At 41.9% G+C, this 5,261-nt stretch overlaps 1 non-coding gene across 1 annotated transcript; it reads right to left on the bottom strand.

Moving 5' to 3' along the window:
- Nucleotides 1–1,502: 1,502 nt before the first annotated feature.
- On the bottom strand, nt 1,503–1,609 carry LOC120256131. The gene has a single exon (XR_005535185.1). It is a non-coding gene; the product is annotated as a small nucleolar RNA R71 (small nucleolar RNA).
- Between the last annotated feature and the right edge of the window lie 3,652 nt (nt 1,610–5,261).

Here is a 5,261-nt window from a genome sequence, read left to right as displayed (position 1 = left end):
TTCAGCCGAAATTCACTTTCAATCCCTCCAAATATATTTTTTCTTACAAAACAGTCCCTGAAAAACTCACCAATGATCCCTGAATTATGAAATAGTATTCTCAAAAAGGTCCTTTTCAAATTACCCAACGGTCCCCAGTGTTATAACACAACATTTTTAAAAAGATCCTTCCATCTTACTTTTCAGCCCCTCTGCTTTCCATAAACATTTCATGTCCATCCTTTTCATTTATTTTTAACCCAAAAATTTTTTTAAAAAACTTTTTACATTTAAGTCCTCTGTTCTTTCCGCTTGGGTTTCTCACCAAAAATTACTCAGATAAAAAATATTATCAGCAAATCGTAGTAATACTCCCTCGAATATTTTTTTCCAAAGAATTATCCAAAGGTTCGTGGTATTACAAATTTATTGTTTCTTTAAACATTTTATTATGCATTCCTTTTATCGATCTTTTTAATTGAGATCCAATCTTGAATGCTTGTCGAATGATTTCTCCCTTTAGAGTGACACTAGGGTCGAAAGTCTATATTGGTAACCATTGTGGATGGGTGACACCCATGAGGGTTAGACAAAGCTAGATTGGATAAGTTTGAGAGGGTGAGTCAAGAGGTAGCAGAGTGTCCCTTTTCCTCCCGATTTGATTTACTCTACCTCCATTTCCTAAGTTCTTTGTGGTCATAGTAGAGTGAACGGCTAAGGGATGACCTCCACCGGGGTTTAGCTGCAAAGGCAATGGAATGAAGCTTTGAAGTGATTTTTCGCACCCAGGTCTTAATTGCGACTACTGGACCTTCCGACTCGACCAAAGGGTTAGGCTCTACACATAGGAATAGGGTTTATCACTTAGAACTCCCTAGAGCCGCCTTGAACCTCAGTATAATCGTGTGAATGTTAAAATTGATGTAGAGTTAGTCATGGTTGACTCTTAGATTTGGGGACCATGTATCTTAAGATCTCCATGACTCATTAATGCATTAGTTAGGAAGCATAATAGTTGGTTTTGCACTTGAAACGATTGTCCTAGGTGGAACAATATCTGAGTACCCTATTTATATCGATTGTCTTATCTCTCAATTTTATTGTGCCTCTCGTTCTTATTTCTTTTATCTCTTTTTATATAAATCTCATTCATCATATAATCGATTTATTCTCATCTTAGTTAGATAGCAATCATTGTGTTTCTATTCACTATTCCCGACATGCACTCGTAACTTCGAAAGCTAAAGTCGGTATTCATCCACATGTTGTAGCAATCCGGACAGCTTTTAATGGTTTGGCCGACTGAGGATCCAAATACACTATATAGAGAACTTTCTCGAGGTGTGTGATATGCTTAAGATAAACAAGGCGACTGATGATGCCACTAGTCTGAGAGCCTTCCCATTTTCCTTAAAGGGGAGAGCTAAGAGTGGCTACACTCATTACCTAGAGCATCGATTTCCACATGGGAGGAGATTGTAGAAGCTTTTCTGTCCCGTTATTTCCCTCCCGAAAAACCTTCAAATCTTAGGAATGAGATCTTGTCCTTTGTACAGTCAGAATTGGAGTCTCTATTTTAGATGTGGGAAAGGTTCAAGGAGCTCCTAAGAAAGTGCCCGCAATACGGATTCCCGGAGTGGTTGATTGTTCATACCTTTTACAATAGGTTGAATTCGAGTACAAGGCAACTCTTGGATGCAGCAGAAGGTACCTTTAGGTAGAAAGACCCCTGTGAGGCCTGCACAACAAATTGAAGAAATGGTGTTAAATAGCTACTAATGGAATGCTAGGAGAAGAAAAAGTGCCGGGCTCCATGAGATAGATGTAAGTTCATTGGCTACCAAGTGGAATTGTTGAGTAAGAAGTTAGATCTTCTAACTTCGGATAGAGTGGCAAAGAATGACTACTTGTACCGGGTGGTGGCAGGACATGCTTCCTCCTGATCGCTCGATTTCCATTGGTGATGCATCTTCGGGTTGAGAAGGTTGATTTTGTGGATAATGCAATGAGTAACCAAGGGAATCCATATAGCAACACCTACAATTGGGTTGGAAGAGTCATCTCAATTTCTCATGGAGCAACTAAGGTTCACAAAAGGCCATGGGGCCACTGTAGTTTACAACAACAACAAGCCCCAAACATGGAAAAACTCGAGTTTCGTGTTTGGAGACCTAAAACGACCAATTTAGAGAAGGCCTCGACTAGGTTTGTGCAATCGCCGATACAAGGTTTCAATCACTTGAGGCTACACTCGCAACCACACCGCCTCTTTGTACAATCTTGAAATCAAGTGGGCAAATTGCAAATTCTCATCGAAAAAGGCCACAAGGAAGCTTGCCGAGTAATACCGAGACCAATCCCAGAGCGCATGTGAAGGCGATCACTTTGAGAAATGGCCGTGAGGTTGAAGGTAGGCTTCCCGAGTGAGAGGCCCAATGAACACGCACTCGAGGTTATAGAGGTTGATGAGGGAGCAAGCAAAGAGAAGGAGGTGGCACACCCAACTTTCAAGGCAAGAACTCTTTATCCCTCTAGATTGAAGAATAACCAAGGAGATGAATAGTACAAGAAGTTCCCCGAGTTTGTTCAAGCAACTCCAAATCAATATTCCTTTTATCGAGGCATCGCCCAAATGCCTAAGTGATAAGTGCTTGAGTAGACATATTTTTATATATATTTTACATGCATTGAGCATCATTTTTACTGTGGTTTATGTCTCATATTGTGTATTTGGTGTTCTTTTATGCATATAGGTTGTGAATGCCTGAAGAGTAAAAAAAGGAAGCAAAGATAGGCTATAAAGACACAATGTTGGGGAGTTCTTGTTCAATTCAAGTACCAAGACACGAGAGCAGCTTCATAAAACGTGGAGATGTGTGACAACTTCCAAGAAGATTCAAGTCAATTCACTATTTGAAGGGCAATAGCAGCAGCTATATCTTCATATTCCTTCTCTGTGAAGATTGCAAGACCTCTCAAAGATACGCGACGAAGAAAAGTTTTACGTACCCTACCACACGGACGCAGTCTCTGACATGTGGCCTCAAGAGAAGAGTGTTTGGACCGCTGCCGTGAAAAGTACTATAGAAATAGTAATCGTAGCAGCATCAGAGCAAATCATCAGCTACGCACCTGCTGGAAATCTCCGCGCCCGCTGGAGGGGCCTCTGCGCCACGCCGCTGCGGGAAAAATCCACACCGCGCTGAGAGGCATGTGATGCATGACACGCATCTAAGGCCCTATAAATAGCCATTTTGCCTCTATTCTTTCTCATCTTTGTGCGGCTCTTGAGGGGTGAGACGGCTAGGGTTTGGAGAGGGGGTCTTTGTGGCTTTGGAGGCACTCGTCACCAACTTTGATCGATTCCTCCTCCGCTATAGCATCAAGGAAACCACCGTGAACCTAGCTTCGGAGTGGGTCCTTCAAGACGCCGAGCTCTCCATCAAGGCCATCAGCTCATATATAAGGGGGTTTATTTCTATGGTTTTAATGTACTTTCATTCATTGATGGTGTGTTTTTGTATGTTGCTCCATGGAGAGCTAAAACCCTAGAGGGTATTTGGGCTTGTGAACCCTAGGATTCTCATCTTTTGTGGATTTGCTTAGTATTTCTATTTAATCCGAGTTTGATTAAGTTTTAATCTTGTATTCTCATTGCTTGCTTTTTTAATTAATCCTTGTGGTTGATTGGATTTGCATGATTTGTTACTTTGATGTTAGAGAGGTCTCCATTAGAGTTAGAACTCAAGGTTAAAGAGGGGCTGAGAGGGTGAGTCATGAGATAGTGGAGTGTCCCTCCCGCCTCCGACTGAGTGTATTCCCTATCTCCGCTCCTTAAGCCTATGCAACCATATTTGGTGTGAGGCGTGAGATTGAGAGATTTCTCCACCGGACCTCGTAGGTGGTTAGGATCCTTCACCGGGAATTAGGGTTGGATCAATCTTTAGAATCGGATATAACTCTTGGAATCCCTAGAGTGCTTTGCAGCCATATGTGTGCGAGGTGTTGAGATTGAGCGATTTCTCCACCGGGACCTCGTAGGGGACTAGTATCGGTGATCGGGAGGTCGGATCCGATTATATTTGGATTTCCACCACTTAACTTACTCTTCATAGAAACACTTTGCTTATTCTGGGTACCTAATAGTCGAATCCTAGGAGTATCGCCCAAATACCCCACTTTTTACCGGGATTGAGATCTCCATCCATTTAACCCTTGCATATTCATCTCCTGGATTCACTTCTTCACACATTAGATCACCACACCTTTCCATTTTATCATTAGGTTAGAAAGCAGAGAAGAAGTTAGTACTAGTAGCCCTCTGCTCCCTCGTGGGATTCGACTCACCCACTCACCGGGTAATTATTACTGACACCCGTACTCATGTCACATACACGCATATCTCGTACGTCGTCACTAAGTATGCAAAAATTTGTGAAGGACTTGTTGACTAATAAGGGAAGTTAGAGGAGAATGCTTCAGTTGATCTTAGACTGCCTTTGCTCGCCCGGTGTTACAAAACAACATGCGCATCAAGAAGAAAGACCCGGAAGCTTCATCATTCCGCTGTAATATCGCAATTTGGTGAATAAATGGCATCAGTGAACTCAGGCCAGTTGTCAACGCCATTCCATACACCTTCTTTTGTAGGCTAGGCTTGGATGAGCCTCAGACCAACTCGGATAACTTTGTAATTACGGATCGAACGGGCAGACATCTAAGGGGTATCAAGATGTGCTTGCTCAAGTTGCAGACAAGCATATTTTTCCTATAGATTTTGTGGTGTTAGACATCGATAAGAAAGCCGGATGTACCCTTGGTACTTGGGAGACCGCTTTTATGGACTTCTACAGGCATTGATTGACATCGATGTAGGGGTAGCTAACCTTGAGAGTTGGAGATGACAAGCTCACATATCGCCTTGCCAAAACCTTGGCAGGTATTCTCTCACTTTCGATGATACTTGTATTTTCTAGATACTACTTATGAGATTGTTGATGAATACATGCATGAAATGTTAAACCCGGATCCATACCAGGTATGTCTCGACTCATGAAGTGGATAATGAAGAAGCAATGATGCTTGAGTGACAAGGTACTCATGTATATCCCAAGTAAGTGCACAGCTTTGTCGAAGTAATAATCCCGTGAGCTGGTATCGAATCCACAAGGAGTAGGGAGAAACCACTTAATTTGATTCTTAGCTATGTTGAAGATCAATAGTGATAAGTGTGAAAATGATTCAATTCTCAACAATAAAAACAACAAGTAAGAGAGCAAAAG

This window comes from Dioscorea cayenensis, unplaced genomic scaffold (assembly GCF_009730915.1).
Source record: "Dioscorea cayenensis subsp. rotundata cultivar TDr96_F1 unplaced genomic scaffold, TDr96_F1_v2_PseudoChromosome.rev07_lg8_w22 25.fasta BLBR01001300.1, whole genome shotgun sequence".
Classification (NCBI taxonomy): domain Eukaryota; kingdom Viridiplantae; phylum Streptophyta; class Magnoliopsida; order Dioscoreales; family Dioscoreaceae; genus Dioscorea; species Dioscorea cayenensis.
The sequence above is the reverse complement of the archived record's forward strand: the minus strand, read 5'-3'. Positions and strand labels throughout refer to the sequence as shown.